This window comes from Aquarana catesbeiana, linkage group LG04, assembly GCF_042186555.1.
Source record: "Aquarana catesbeiana isolate 2022-GZ linkage group LG04, ASM4218655v1, whole genome shotgun sequence".
Classification (NCBI taxonomy): Eukaryota; Metazoa; Chordata; class Amphibia; order Anura; family Ranidae; genus Aquarana; species Aquarana catesbeiana.
This window is the reverse complement of record NC_133327.1, coordinates 584,394,499-584,411,426: the sequence shown is the minus strand read 5'-3', so window position 1 is coordinate 584,411,426 and position 16,928 is coordinate 584,394,499. Positions and strand designations below refer to the sequence as shown.

General features: G+C 43.8%; 1 long non-coding RNA gene across 3 annotated transcripts in view; it reads right to left on the bottom strand.

Annotated features, from left to right (window-relative positions):
• LOC141140698 (uncharacterized) overlaps nucleotides 1-16,928 on the bottom strand; it is a 117,946-nt gene that overhangs the window by 22,500 nt on the left and 78,518 nt on the right. For 2 of the 3 annotated variants that reach the window (XR_012243987.1, XR_012243988.1), the window contains one exon: nucleotides 8,699-8,737. The exons of the other annotated variant lie outside the window; for it this stretch is intronic. This is a non-coding gene — a long non-coding RNA (uncharacterized lncRNA). The remainder of the gene's footprint in view (nucleotides 1-8,698; nucleotides 8,738-16,928) is intronic. 3 annotated transcript variants of the gene reach the window in all.

Genomic DNA, 16,928 nt, shown 5'->3' with positions numbered 1-16,928 from the left:
ACCTCCATCTTTGTCATCCTCGCAAACCTTTTATCATTGCAAAACTTTTCCTTAAATGACCCATCTCTGCCTTCCATCACGGACACAATGGTCTCCTGATGTTCCACCCAGACCTTGGCCAGTTGGATTTCTGGATCCATGGACCCATGTTTCTGGCTATGCAAGCCCTCAGGCTGCCTTCTCAAGTGCTTCAGCTCCGCTCTGAGCTTGTACAGCTTGTCTCTCTCCTCATTCAGGACCTTAATCCCGGCCACCACTCGCTCCGGGATGGCCTTGGAACCTTCATCCTCACCAGGGGTAGAGAGATCCCCAGCCATGGCTTGTACAGGGGCAGGCATGTTACCTGATGGCCCAGGAGATGGCTGCGAGCTTCCAGGAGGAGAGGCCCCGCTGGCCTCCATGGCTTCCCCAGAAAGGGGCCAGGAGAGCTGGGAGAGATTTCACCACCACTCCCCTCTCACACGGATCACCTGGTGCAGCTCCAGAGACACCTTCCTCCTGACACACCTGTGCTCCAATGATGGGTGGGGCACTATTCCTCCCACTGACACCAATGATGGGGCGCTATTCCTCTCACTGATACCAAGGATGGGGCACTATTCCTTTCACTTTCACCAAGGATGGGGCACTATTCCTTCCACTGACACCAACTATAGCGCACTATTCCTCCCACCAATACCAATGAGGGGGCACTTTTTCTTCTACTGAGACCAACAATGGGGTATTATTCCTCCCACTGACACCAATGATGGGGCACTATTCCTCTCACTGTCACCAACGATAGGGCACTATCCCTTCCACTGACACCAATGATGGAGCTCTTTTCTTCCCACTGACACCTACGATGGAGCACTATTCCTCTTACTGACTCCAATGATGGAGCACTATTCCTCTTACTGACTCCAATGATGGGGTACTATTCCTCCCACTGACACATATGATGGGGCATTATTTCCAACACATATCAGAACCATGGGACCCTATTCCTCCTCTTATTGACCACAGGTGCTTTTTTTTACTTCCACTAACCACCAAGCCCGAGGCATTTTGTACTTCCACTGGCCTTAGTCTGGCTCTCCTAAGGCTGGGTTAACATATATGCGAATTGGATGCGTGTTTCTCTGCAATTCTCTCCAATTCGCATGACGGGTGAGTGTGCCCTGCTCGCAATGGAGCCGGTTCACAAAAGTCCAGGGCAACTGCGGCCCCCATTCCAAAAGGGTCTTGTGCTTCTCTGGGTCCAATTCAGGTGTGAATTTAGGCAAAAAATTCAGGGCCTGAGTCGTACCTGAACCGGTGAACATAGACGCACTGAACCCCATGCTGTGAACCGCGACCGCACATATGTAAACTCAGCCTAAAGTCTGAAGGACAGTAAACTGGCCCTTTGTTTAGAAAGTTTGGAGATCCCTGATCCCAATAATTTAATATGTATATATATATATATATATATATATATATATATATATATATATATATTGTATATTGTTTTCTTATATAATGTTGAACTTCCCTTTAAATACAGAGTGAGTTGTTAGTTTTGGTTTTTTGTTTTTAGGGAAAACTGTTCCACTGGGTTTTTCTCCCAGTAATGGTGGTAACAATAACAAAAAGTGAAAGTAGATATCTACAAAAAAAGGACACTCCTTTTAGTGCAAAGGAGAGGGGTTAGAACCTCTGTCAGGTTTTTACTGTTGTCTGTGCACCTGCTGATAAAGGGAACAAGAAATTAGGAAATGTCTTTCCCATGGGAACACAGACAGCAATTAAAACATGACAGAAGTTATAACTCTTTCCTTTTCTGATGAATAGAAATTTTGGGTGGAGTTATACATTAACACTCGACAGCCTACTTTTTAGGGTGAGTATACAGACATGCCAACCTGCAAAAATTCATTTCAGGGAGGTGGCAAGCTCATTTCAGGGAGGTCACGCTCCGTGCCGACACTCCCCCATTCATAATAAAATTCTATAATAAAATAATACTTTAACGATAATGAATAATATAATGCCATAATAAAATAATACTTTAAAAGATAATGTTGCATCACACTCACCAACAATGCATCCTCACTGTGCCCATTTATAGCCTCATCAGTGCCAACAATGCAGCCTCACTGTGCCAATCTGCAGCCTCACTGTACCCATCTGCAGCCTCACTGTGCCCATCTGTATCCTCACTGTGCCCATCTGTATCCTCATCAGTGCCCATCTGCAACCTCACTGTGCCCATCTGCAGCCTCACTGTGCCAACAATGCAGCCCCACTGTGCCCATCTGTATCCTCATCAGTGCCCATCTGCATCCTCACTGTGCCCATCTGCAGCCTCACTGTGCCCATCTGCAGCCTCACTGTGTCCATCTGCAGCCTCACTGTGCCCATCTGCATCCTCATCCGTGTCTATCTGCAGCCTCGCCAGTACCTTGATTACACACAGCGGGTGTTTCCCACTGTGTCATGCAGCTACAGTCTTACTGTTCAGCGGCCATCCACTGTAACAAAGCCCCGCCTATTCATCCATGATAGACGGTCAACTGAACACTGATACAATGCTGGGAAATTGAATCAGTGTACTTCCGTCTATCATGGATGAGAAGTTGGTGCTTTGTTACAGTGGACGGCCTCCGAACAGTACAACTGTAGCTGCATGACACAGAGGGAGACACCCGCTGTTTGTGATTACCCCAGGCTGAGTGGCAGTGCAGGCTGCTCAGCCGGGAGATTGTGCCGGGTGTCTGTGAGCCGCCGTCAAATGCAGGAGTATCCCACGAGTTGCGGGAGACTTAAGATGCCTGAGTATAGCATAGCATTGGGGTTGATTTACTAAAGGCAAATAGACTGTGCACTTAGCAAGCAAGCAGTTGCTCCAGAGCTTAGTAAAGGAGCAGAATCTCTGCTCTGACTTACATCATCCAATAACGTGCAAGCAAAAACCTTTTTTTATATTTTCCTTGCACGTGATTGGGTATTCTTTGCAAAGTGAAGCTTTACCTAATTTACTAAACTTTGGGGCAACTACACTTGCAGAGTGCAACTGCCCTTTGCAAAGTGCACAGTCTATCTGCCTTTAGAAAATAGGGATGGGCGAACGGTTCGGCCCGAGCATAAGTTCGGGCCAAACGAAAGTTTGGCGGTTCAGTGACCCGTTTGACCATTTGTTCGGCCCCCCGAACCGACCACAATGCATTGCGCCGCTGAACAGTGCATTGCAAGCCCTGACTGGCTGAAGCAGTGAAAGCTTCAGCCAATCAGGGCACAGAGCACTGTCAGAGTCATGATTGGACACTGTCATCATGACTGTATCCAATCATGGCTCATTCCCGCCCCACAGTATAAAAGTATTCTTTCAATGGCAGCCAGTTGTAGTGTGATTTAATTGTGGAGAGAGATAGAACAGGGCTCTGTTCAGTGCTATTAGTTAGTTAGTGTGCTATACTGTGCTATTTTGCTTCAATTGTCAGTGTAGAATATTAGTTTAGTGTCAGTCTAGGGATAGTTTGAGCGCAGTTAGAAGGAGGATCATCATTCAGCTTTGCATAGTGTGCAGCTAGAGTAGGGACAGCTCAGATAGTTCCAGTGTAGTGTAGTGAGACCGTGTCATTCATACATACATTAGTGTAGAGTAGAGACAGCTCAGTTTCAGTGTAGTGTAGGGAGACCGTCAGTAATCTTTACATTAGTGTATAGCTAGAGTAGGGACAGTTCAGATAGCGTCAGTGTAGTGAAGGTTGAACCCCGTCTATTTGATTGTGTTACTGCCAGTTTAATGCCATTTACTTCTGTGTGTGTTACTGCCAGTTTAACACCATATAGTTCTGTGTACGTTACTGCCAGTTTAACGCCATTTACTTCTGTGTGCGTTACTGCCAGTTTAATGCCATATAGTTCTGTCTGCTGTACTGCCAGTTTAACGCCATTTACTTCTGTGTGCGTTACTGCCAGTATAACGCTTTATAGTTTTGTGTGCGTTACTGCCAGTTTAACACCACATAGTTCTGTCTGCATTACTGCCAGTTTAACGGCATATCTTTTTTTGTGCGTTAGTGCCAGTTTAACGCCATTTACTTTTGTGTACATTACTGCCAGTTTAATGCCATATAGTTTTTTGTGCGTTACTGCCAGTTTAACTCCATATAGTTCTGTGTGCGTTACTGCCAGTTTAACGCCATATAGTTCTGTGTGCGTTACTGCCAGTTTAACGCCATATAGTTCTGTGTGCGTTACTGCCAGTTTATTGCCATTTACTTCTGTGTGCGTTACTGTCAGTTTAAGGCCATATAGTTTTGTGTGCGTTACTTTCAGTTTAACGCCATATAGTTCTGTGTGCGTTACTGCCAGTTTAACGCCATTTACTTTTGTGTACATTACTGCCAGTTTAATGCCATATAGTTTTTTGTGCGTTACTGCCAGTTTAACTCCATATAGTTCTGTGTGCGTTACTGCCAGTTTAACGCCATTTACTTCTGTGTGCGTTACTGTCAGTTTAAGGCCATATAGTTTTGTCTGTGTTACTGCCAGTTTAATGCAATATAGTTCTGTGTGAGTTACTGCCAGTTTAACGCCATATAGTTCTGTGCGCGTTACTGCCAGTTTAATGCTATATAGTTATTTGTGCGTTACTGCCAGCTTAACGCCATATAGTTCTGTGTGCATTATTGCCAGTTTAACATCATATAGTTCTGTGTGTGTTACTGCCAGTTTAACAACATTTACTCCTATGTGGGTTACTGCCAGTTTAACACCATATAGTTTTGTGTGCCTTACTGCCAGTTTAACGCCATATAGTTCTGTGTGCGTTACTGCCAGTTTAACGCCATATAGATTTTTGTGCGTTACTGCCAGTTTAACGCCATATCGTTCTTTGTGTGTTACTACCAGTTTAACGCCATATAGTTCTGTGTGCGTTACTGCTAGTTTAACACCATAAAGTTTTTTGTGCGTTACTGCCAGTTTAATAAGGCATTTAACATCCAACCACTCAGCCCGTTGGCAAGAACACCTAAAAGCCACACAAAAGGGCAGTCTGCCCCTGCTATACCGAGTCATTATCTCTCAGCAGCCTCCACTGACAGGGATGATGGTATAGCACAGGATGTCCCAGGTCCTAGCAGCATATCTGCCAGCAGCACACCACCAGCTGTAGACTGTAGCCAGCAAATTTCTCTGCCCCATCTGCTGCAGCATAAAAAAAAATACACATGCCCAGCATCTAAATGCAAGCTTGTCAAAGCTGTTGGCTCTACAACTTCTGCCCTTCAGCCTGGTGGATTCTGCCCCCTTCTGTGAATTTGCACAATGTGCTGTACCACAATGGCAGGTTCCCAGTCGCTACTACCTTTCACGTAAGGCCTCTTCCATCTCTCTACCATCACATGGAAGGGAATGTTCTGGCATCGTGGGGCATGGCAGTCAGCCGTAAAATCCACCTTGCTGCTGACACGTGGTCCAGCAAGCATGGACAGGGTCAATATATATTTTGTTCACAGCACCCTGGGTAATACTGCTTGCAACTCGAAAGGATGCAGGGCAGGGCTCGGTGCTGCAGCTTGTTGTGCTCCCATGTCTCCATACAGCTGGTAGGGATGATGCCAGACCTGTGAGCTCTACCCCCTCCTCCTCCTCCTCCTCCTCCTCCGCCACCTCCATGCCCTCCTCTGCAGAATCAGGTACCCCCTAAGCATTCAAAGGGCTATTCCATGAGTCAGGCTAAAAGATGCCATGCAGTGCTTTGGCTGGTGTGTTTAGGGGACAGGAACCACACTGGAGCAGAGATTCTTGCAGCTCTGCAGGGACAGGCCCAATGGTGGTTCACACCATGCCAGCTGGAGACAGGAATGGTGGTGTGCGATAATGGCTAAAACCTCCTGTCCACCCTTAGACATGGAAAGTTGACACATGTGCCATGCCCGGCACATGTCCTCATTTTGGTGGTGCATCGTTTTCTAAATATGTACCCAGGGTTGCAAGATGTGCTAAAGCTGGCCAGAAGAGTCTGTAGCCATTTCAGGTGGTCATACACAGCCAGTGCTCGGTTGGCTGAAATTCAGCGGGAATTCCACCTGCCCGTAAACCACCTGATTTGTGACATGCCCACCAGGTGGAACTCCACTTTGGCAATGTTGCAACTGCTATACATGCAGCAGAGGGCCGTCAGGACGACAGGCTCAGGCCGCCTCGGCTTTATCCCCACGCCAATGGCTGATCATTAAGGATGCATGCACTGTATTGTCACCATTTGAGGAGGCCACAAGGATGGTGAGCCGTGACAGTGCATGCATCAGTGACACAATCCCTGTTGTGTTCCTGCTGAAGCAGACTCTGCGTGGCATTATGAACAGGGCATTGGAGGCAACGCAGCAGGAGGAAGAGGAGGACTTCCTTTCCTCTCAAGACCCACTTTATCCAGACACCATCATTCTTATGTCACAGAATGCACAGGAGGAGAGAGGGGAGGAGGATGAGGAGGAGGATTCTGGCACTTTCATAGGCTTCGAAGAAGAGGAAGACATGCGTCAATCTGTAAGCGATGGCTTTCCAACCCCAGGACCCTTGGCAGTAGTACGTGGCTGGGAGGAGGAAGTTCCAGATGCTGTCATCCTGACTGACCCCGAGGAGTCTGCTTCTCAAGCCTCGGCAAATTCAGACACTGTTTGACAGGTGCATATCATTGCAATTTTTTTTGCCTTCATCAAGAGCACCTCTATAGGGTTACGGTGGGAAGGCGCCACCGACACCCAAAGACCAATGGGCAGAACAGGGGTCCATTCGGCCCATCCCTATCAGTAAATCAACCGCATTGTGTCATTAATACCACTTGAGCTCCGGAAAGGTTTTACCCCCTTCCTGACCAGGCCATTTTGTGCAATACGGCACTGTGTTACTTTAACTGACAATTGCTCAATTTTGTGACACTGTACCCAAATAACATTTTTGTCCTTTTTTTCCCACAAATAGAGTTTCTTTTGGTGGTATTTGATCACCTCTGTGGTTTTTATTTTTTGTGCTATGAACAAAAAAAGACCAACAATTTTGAATTAAAACAATATTTTTTACTTTTTGCTATAAAACATATCCAATAAAAAAAATGTCAAAAATTTAATTTCATCATCAATTTAGGCCAATATGTATTCTGCTACATATTTTTGGTAAAAATAATCCCAATAAGCGTATATTGATTGGTTTGCGCAAAAGTTATAGCATCTACAATCTATGGGATCATTTAAATATTTTTTTTTAATTTTCTTTTTTACTACTAATGGCGGGGATCAGCTACTTATCGCGGGACTGCGATATTGCAGCGAACAAATCGGACACCTAAATTACACTTTTGACACTTTTTGGGGACCAGTGATACTAATACAGTGATCAGTGCTAAAAAATATGCACTGCCACTATACTAATGACAATGGCTGCGAAGGGATTAACATCAGGGGCGATCAAAGGGTTAACTGTGTGCCTAGCCTGGGCTTTCTCACTGTGTGGGAGGTGCTTTGACTAGGGGAAGGCATTGATCCATGTTCCTGCTTTGCAATACCTTCCCTTCTGACACAACAGCAATCTGCCTTGTTTACATAGGCAGATTGTCGTTCTGCCTGTGTACTTTCTAATCACTGGGTGCCGGCAGACAGGACATAGAGTTTGCGTTACCTGCCGCTGGGCTCCCACTGTGTAAAGTGTGAGATTACGTGCTAAGTATGTGATCTGGCACAGAGCGGCTGCCCTGCCGCAGTATATGTACGGTGGGCAGTCCGCAAGTGGTTAAGAATGGAGGCAGTGTGATGTCACGCAGGTAACGCAGGTCCCGGAAAGCACTGGTTGGTCATCTTGCTGCTCACCGCATGCTGCCTCGTATTGTCCAGCAGACCTGTCAGTAATCCTGCATCACTGCAAGGTCAGTCCTTCCCTATGCTATCCAAACTTAAAAATAATTTTTTTTTTAAACAGTGTACCTGTTCCAACTTACAAATTCAACTTAAGAACATGCCTACAGAACATCTTGTTTATAACCCAGTGACTGCCAGTATTTCGCGCATTTTTGGGAGCTTTCCTTTCCATCTTTTCAAAGTTTTCTTTCCCAGATTTGGGACACTAAATGATCAAAAGACATTTTGATATTTTTCCATGCAAATCTTTACGCAGTTCGTCCTTTGAATCTGTGAAACAATTGAACCTGTGGGCAGCAGATTTCTGTGGCTAAATAGTGATGGAAAGTTCACCAGCAAAATTCTCAACAAATGCTTCATAGTAAAAAAGCCACTCGTGTCTGCAAAGGTGATGAGGGTGACGAGACATGTATGCACGATTCAACCACCCTCAGACACCAGGACTCGACAGTGGAAAGCAAATCTATATGCAGCAATATTCTCACCTGAATATTCTTGTTCTTATGAAAGAGAGACATGGGAAGAGAAGAGCAGTGCTGGCAAACACTGCTGGTGCCACTTATCTCAGTATGGAAGAATAGCGACAAAACTGTCCAGTAAACTATTTCCCTAGACAGTGGCCAACTGAAGGCCCTCCATTGGAAATGAGATTACAAATGGTTAGATCAGGTAACTGTTCTATCTTGTCTATGAGCTCCTTGAGGAACACAAAAACTAGTACAACTAAAAAATTATTTTTACTTTTTAAATTAATTTAATTTAAAGCAAACCCATGTTTTGTCTATGCAAGGTGGCCTCCACAACACAATACTTACTTTGCCTTCATCTTCTTACTACTCAGTTTGCAGCTTGGCCTAAAAAGAAGAAACCTGGTGTAAGCTCAAAGTAGGTCCTGTTGTAACTTACACAGGGCTTGTCTATATTCCCATTGCACACATTCCTGGATCACAGGCTCATCTTTAGTGGGTGCTGTAGCGATTACCAGCTTGACTCTGCATATATTACAGATCAATACACATATTCACCAGCGCACCTTGGATCTTCAATTGTAGTCCAAAACTTTTGTTGTAGAGAGATCACATCACAAAGGAATAAGTGCAACATTTCAAGTCCATGCAAGACCCCTTCATCATCACATGACTGACAAAGGGGTCCTGTGTGTCTCCGAAATGTTGCACTTATTCCTTTGTGATGTGATCTCTCTACAATAAAAGTTTTGGAATACAATTGAAGATCCAAGGTGTGCTGGCAAATATGTGTATTGATCTGCAAAGGTGATGAGACATGTATGTACAATTCAATCACCTTCAGACACCAGGACTGGAAAGCAAATCTATAAGCAGCAACATTCTGTTCACCTGAATATTCTTGCTCTTATGAATGAAGAGAGGCATGGGAAGAGAAGAGCAGTGCTGACAAACACTGCTGGTGCCACTTATCTCAGTATGGAAGAACAGCAACCAAACTGTCCAGTAAACCATTTCCCTAGACAGTAGCCAACTGAAGGCCCTCTACTGGAAATAAGATTACAAATGGACAGATCAGGTAACTGTTGTATCTTGTCTATGAGGTCCTTGAGGAACACAAAAACTAATACAACTAAAAACGTATTTTTTCCTTTTAAATTAATTTCCTTTAAAGCAAACCCATGTTTTGTCTATGCAAGGTGGCCTCTGCAACACAATGCTTACTTTGCCTTCATTTTCTTACTACTCCGTTTGCCACTTGGCCTAAAAAGAAGAAACCTAGTGTAAGCTTGAAGTAGGTCCTGTTGGTAATTACACAGGGCTGAGCACTCTACTTTCAACACCATTGACCATGCGGGGCCAATCAGTTAGCATGAGTGCTGTCACTTGAGGCAAGGGCAATGAAGCACATTATCCCTATATTTGGAAGTATTGGAAACTGAACCCGGATATTGGTGGTAAATGGAGCAAGTTAGGGAGTGAAGGGAAGGTGAATATAAGCTTTTTTCCTGAATGGTCAAAGCACAGGTTCACTTTAAGGGAATTTTTTATTTTTCCCTCTTGAACACAACGCTTCTTTCTCAACGCAGTATGTTGAAATTGTCCACAACTTCAACAAATAATAACCTAATTTATATACCAGTAGAAGCCCAAGATCGTGAGAGCCATTGTGTAAATTTTCCACTTGACTTTTCATTATCCACCTGAAGAAAATCAATCTATATGTATGGGATCACCATGCAATTCAAGAGATAAATTCAAACTGAAAATGCGCTTTGCATATACCACAGATAAACGTCTTAGTGCGAGAGACAGAATTTGTGTCTTTCTTTTTCATTTTCTCAGATTCATTTGTAGCACTGATAATTTTCCAAGTACAAGAGATGCAAGTTAGTGAATTGAGTGTTTGCTTATTTGTTTCCAATATTGATCCTGCAAAATTGCTCTTGTTAATGTGTAACTTTAGCCAGCTATTGGTACAAGGTTTGTTGCTTTGAGCTGTATTCTTTCTGTTACCTTTAAGTCAACTTCTTTTTCGTATTATTTTCTTACAACATGGGCTTAAACAAACAAGATACTTAAAAATGATAAAATCGTAGTGTCTTTAAATAGGCTGACAGTTCTTCAATAATGTATTTGTCAAGTTGTGTCAAATTTGATTTATGTTGTATGAAATTGTTTTTTTTTAACACAAAACCACCTTTTTTAGAACAATCCATCTAATAAGAATGCATACTTGTAAAAGAAGTAAAGTCACATATGGGCTATTAAGCTGTCTCAGGCCGTCAACAGTTTTTGATTTTTGCTCAATTAATAATATATTTATATTTCAATATGGTGAGAGAGATGCCCATTTTTTACTTAGAGACTGATGCATGTGTAATGAAGGGTGCATTTCCTTTTCCAGGGTGTAAAAGGAATACAAACCTATTGACAACATGGAAGCTGCAGCTAATAACCAACATTTCTGTTATTTGTGGGTACATGTCAAGTGTCGTTTTTTTTTTACTCCGTAAAGGCCATAGATTATGCAATTTCCTTCCACCACCATGTATGCCATGTATGGCCAGCTTGGATTCATCAGACCCTTAAGCAGCATAGATAGACTGAATCTTGGCCAGTTCAGCAGGATCGAGATTCAATCCATCTATGGGCAGGCTGGTTGTACCCAAGTCGATCCTTCGATTGACTTGGGAACAACCGGCCAGTCAGATTTTTTAAATGAGATTACTGCCAGTGGGCGTAGTAGCCAACAGTAATCATTGTGTTCTGACGGCCAAAAAGACTTCCTGCCAGCAGAACCCAATAGCGCTGAGGGAGGGATTCCTTCATTAAAACTGACTGTGTTGATGGGGGAATCAAGGAATTTCCTTTCCTTCCATCCATGTTGGAAGGAAAGAAAATTGCATAATCTCGAGTCTGCTTTAGATTAAAGGAGAATGGGGCCCTAGGCAGGGTAGATGCTAGTAGAATTTTGAATGAAAATGTATACAGTGCATTTATACTGTGCAGTTGGTTTTGCACAGAGCAGCCTGGATCCTCCTCTTCTCATGTCCCTCTTTGCTGCTCCTGGCCCCTCCCTCCTATCGAGTGCCCCCACAGTCAGCAGCTTGCTATTGGGGCACCCAAGTTAAGTCACAGCTCCGTGTGTCCATTTATACACAGAGCCCACACCCGCCCCACCCCCTCTCTACCCTGATTTGCTAACTGACATTGATTGACAGCTGCAGGAGCCAATGGTGCCACTGCTGTGTCTCAGCCAATCAGGGGGAGTGTCCCAGACATCTTAGAAATTGTAGATATTGCTGGAGAGAGATGGGGCTCATATAAGTCATTAGGGGGATGCTGGGGAGGCTGCTACACACAGAAGGTTTTTTTATCTTAATGCATAGAATGCATTAAGATAAAAAAACTTCTGCGTTTACAACTCCTTTAAGCTTTGACAACAAAAATAGAAGCTGCTTGTTTTCTTTACAGAGCTGCACCAGATTTTGCTCTCTCCAGTTTTAGTAAATCACCCCGGGAACAATTGTTTCCTATGTGTCCCTTTCACAATGCAACACAGCCTAGCTCTGCGCTAGAGTGAATGGCTCCTGCTGCTCTGCGATTTACAAGATGTATAGTGTGAATTTGCCCCGAGAAATTCATACATTTGGGAAAAACATTCCATCCATCTTTTGAATTTCGACCCTACTAATGATTATAAAGTATGATGAATTAAATTCCACTAGCGTATACTAGGCTTTACACTCCCCATCCATCTGATTGAAATTGATAAGATCTGCAAAGGGGCACACAAATGTCACCTGATTTGCACTGTCTGTAGTTGTATAGCTCCATCAGACACCAGCGACATACAAGTGCATCTTCCATTGAAGTGACAGGCAAGTGCACAACTTTAACCAACGCTATACCTCTGGTTTACTGCAGGAGCATTAAGGTTGTATCTGTGCGGCGTGCACCTTGAACATTCACAAGGACCAAGCTCCTGCTTAGGCTGCCTTGTTGATAATCCTGCTTTGCTTATGATTTTGTGTCTTTTGGGGAGCTTGTTAAAAAAATGCAACACCACTATGAAGCTGGTTTTCATCATGCAATCATAACAGAATTCTTGTACATCAGTATGATACTGTTACAATCAGGTTTTTTTTTTCAGTGGGAACGTGGGAGAATTCAGTTTCGGCACCTCCACCACAATGACAAGGGGGGCTGGGGCGTGCTGCAGGGTCTACTGATGCTCACTGCTGGGGGATCTATTCTAACTGGAGGGGATCTATTTTTGCATGGGGGGCTATTGTTGCTGAGGAGATCTATTGTTGCTGGCGGGGGGACCTATTGTTGGTGGGGGTGGGTCTTATATTGCTGGGGGGGTCAGTTGATGCTGGGAGAGATCTACCGTTGAGGGAGGGGTCTATTGTTGCTAGCTGCTGGAGAGTCTATTGATGCGGCTGTGGGAAGATCTGTTGTTGCTGTCGGGAGTATATTGTTGCTGGGGGGGAATTGTGTTGTGAGTGGTCCATTGTTTTTAGGGGGATCTATTGTTGCTGGCTGGTGCTCTATTGTTACTGGCTGCAGGGGATCTATTTTACTGCTTTTCTTGTTATAATTACTAAATTCCTTACAAATTACTTGGCACCACAAAATGATAGCTGGTTCTGTTTTGACAAAAAATGGCAGTACTGGGAGGTGGGTAGGGGATGGAACCAAGGAACGGTGCTCGGAGGTGGGTAAGGGGCGGAGAAAAGAGGTGGCTCGGCTGCTGCACCTATTCTCTGAGAAAAAAAAGCCTTGGTTACAATACAAGGGTTACCTAGGTTTGGTGCGAACCCAGCTCAGGAAACCCAAAAAAAAGCATCAGTATTTTGTACTCTTCATCATCTAATTTGCCCAGTTATCACAGTTTTTTTTTTCATAACTGCCGTTTAAAAAAAAGAACCTCATAGAGCCATAAGATCTAACTGTTCTTCTTCCAGGCCAAAAAGAAGTTATCACTGTTGTACTCTATAGACAGTTATTACTTACATTGTTCCCCAAGCCATTTTAACTGGTGAATCTACAAATAAGCTTTTTAACTCATATTTGTGATCAGAGTACTTCAAATAGCCATTCAGGTTGATCAAGTTCAGGGAAATTCCACTGTCCTTTACTGGGTATCCCGAACAAGTGAGGACATACTGCCTGTGCAGCTTGTACTGCTGCAGAGGAAACACAAAAGGACAAAGGAGAGTGCTAGGTTGGCATGGATGAGATGGTAAGAACAATGGAAGGCCCTATTGATTACCTGAGACCCTCTGTATGCTGTTGATGCTGGTGAGCAGTAGTTGAAGTAAATGTGATAGTTAATTGTGGGATATAAAACAGAGTCAAGTGAGTAGCTGTGCTTGCCAATGAAATTTAATGTAAGCGTGAGTTCTTGGTGAAGAAGAGACTATCTGGACAATCGCTACCATGTGGATCAAACTGCTATGTAACACACAAAGCAAGGTCCATAAAGACACGGATGAGTGAGTTTGGGGTGGAGGAACTTGACTGGCCGCACAAAGTCCTGACCTCAACCCGATAGAACACCTTTGGGATGAATTAGAGCAGAGACTGAGAGCCAGGCCTTCTCGTCCACATCAGTGCCTGACCTAACAAATGTGCTTCTGTAAGAATGGTCAAACATTCCCATAGACACAAACCTAAACTTTGTGGACAGCTTTCCCAGAAGAGTTAAAGCTGTTATGGCTGCAAAGGGTGAGCCAACTCAATACTAAATCCTACAGACTGGGATGCCATTAAATTTCATGTGCGTGTAAAGGCAGGTGTCCCAATACTTTTGGTAATATAGTGTATATTTGTGTAAGCTTTTTTTGGATTTGAGAACAGACATACCTTCATTTCTATTGCATAATGAAGTTCAGTGACCTGAGTCTGTAGCCCTCTTTTAACTGTGTCTGCCCCATACTGGTGTTCTAGGATCAATTTACTAACACCAAATAGGCTGTTCAATTTGCAAGGGAAGTTACACTTTGCAGAGGAATTTGCCCAAGAGCTTAGTGAATGAGGATTAGCTCTGCTGACTTCCATCATCCAATCAGTTCATGAAAAAATGCAGTTTTTATTTCAATTTTCCTTGCATGTGACTGTGTCTTCTTTCCAAAGTGAAACTTCACCACACTCCCTAAGCTCTGGGGCCACTGCAAAGTGCAACTTCTCTTGCAAAGTGAACAGGCTATTTTCCTTTAGTATGTGCATGGGGTTGTAAAGGGTTTTTTTTTAAATAACAAACATGTTATACTTACCTCCTCTGTGCAAGGTTTTGCACATAATGAGTAAAAGGATTGAGCTGGCAACTCTGTAGACAATATAGCGATTTAAATGGTTGGTTACATGAAGTGACAAGCAAAACATCTGATGCTTTTCGGCAACAGCCTTAGTCATAGCCAACAGCCTTAGTCGTTTTGCACAGAGTGGCCCTGATGCTCCTCCTCTGGGGTCCCCCAGCGGCGATCCTGGCTCCTACCCACATCGAGTGCCCCCTCGTTGACCCCCATTCCAAGTGGACACCCATGCAGGGGCGCGCTCCTGAGTCCTGCTGCCCCGCCCCCCAGCTCCCGTGTCACTGGATTTGATTGACAGCAGCAGGAGCCATTTGCTGCGCTGCCAATCAATCTATCCAATGAGGACCCAAGACAGCGGCTGGAGCTGCTGTGCTCGTCCCCATCTTTGGAACGATCGGGTTCAGGTAAGAAAAAGGGGGGCTCTGGGAGGCTGCTGCTCTACAGAAGGGTTTTCACCTTGATGCATAAAAGGTGAAAAACCTTGAGCGTTTACAACCCCTTTAAATGATGTTATAAACAAGTATTTGGAAGTTTGCATAGTGGAGTCGAGACAGACATGTCCCCATTTCTATTGGACAAGGGAGAAGGGACAGGATGAATGGAGAAGGCAGATTCTGGCAGCATGACTTATCTCAGGCAGAGAAGAGGACAAGATTTATAATCTGCATGATCTATTGCTTACTCTGACAGCAGCCTGTTGGTGGAATCAGGGGGGCTTAGAAACATGAGGTCATTACCTGATCCATCTGAAAATGACCAGGTCAGGTAGCATTCATCTCATGTCTGTGGACAGCTTTGGTCAAGTACCTTTCCCTTAACAGATTCACTTTAAACAAACTGTGTATAAACTGTATCAGAAAATACTAAACTGGGAAACAGTTCCTGGAATACATCAACTGAGACAATACATGGCATTTACAAAGAATCTGTTGGAGAGAGAACAAACAAACTGCAACTCCACACTTTATTTGTCTTCTTTCTCTTAGCTTTTCCTGAATGAATTTCTTTCATGTACTTGAATGGCAGCGTTAGTAGCATTACCCACATGTTATTGAGGCATATGAATTAAAGACACTAAAAGTTAATTTTTTTAATTTAATTTGAATATGTACTTGGTCTAATATAAACCAGGAAAAAAGAAGGTGATCCACGGTAAGTTACAGCATGTTTTTCAACCTTTTTTCAGTCAATGCACCCTTTAAAAATTATAGACAGTCTCGAGGCACCCTTTAAAAAACATGGACAGTCTTGAAGCACCCCATTAAAATGTATTCTTCTTTTGCATAACACAGCAACATCCACACAAGTAGGACGCCCAGCGTTAGAGGTGAATTATTCTTCCAAAGCAAATACATTTTTGCAAACTGGTAATGACTAGTATTCCAATGTTCCTCTTGTCCCTCAATTTTTCTCCATCACTTAGCTAAGGTGTCCTCAATAGGGATGAGCTTCGAGTTCGAGTCGAACTCATGTTCGACTCGAACATTGGCTGTTCGCAAGTTCACCGAACAGCGAACAATTTGGGGTGTTCGCGGCAAATTCGAATGCCGCGGAACACCCTTTAAAAGTCTATGGGAGAAATCAAAAGTGCTAATTTTAAAGGCTTATATGCAAGTTATTGTCATAAAAAGTGTTTGGGGACCTGGGTCCTGCCCCAGGGGACATGGATCAATGCAAAAAAAAGTTTTAAAAACGGACGTTTTTTCAGGAGCAGTGATTTTATTAATGCTTAAAGTCAAACAATAAAAGTGTAATATCCCTTTAAATTTCGTACCTGGGGGGTGTCTATAGTATGCCTGTAAAGGGGCGCATGTTTCCTGTGTTTAGAACAGTCTGACAGCAAAATGACATTTGGAAGGAAAAAACTCATTTAAAACTACCCGCGGCTATTGCATTGCCGACAATACACATAGAAGTTCATTGATAAAAACGGCATGGGAATTCCCCACAGGGGAACCCCGAACCAAAATAAAAAAAAAAAAAAATGATGTGGGGGTCCCCCTAAATTCCATACAAGGCCCTTCAGGTCTGGTATGGATATTAAGGGGAACCCCAGCCAAAATTAAAAAAAAAAATTGACGTGGGGTTCCCCCTAAATTCCATACCAGACCCTTCAGGTCTGGTATGGATTTTAAGGGGAACCCCGCGCAAAAAAAAAAAAAAAAAAACGGCGTGGGGTCCCCCTAAAAATCCATACCAGACCCTTATCCGAGCACGCAACCTGGCAGGCCGCAGGAAAAGAGGGGGGGACGAGA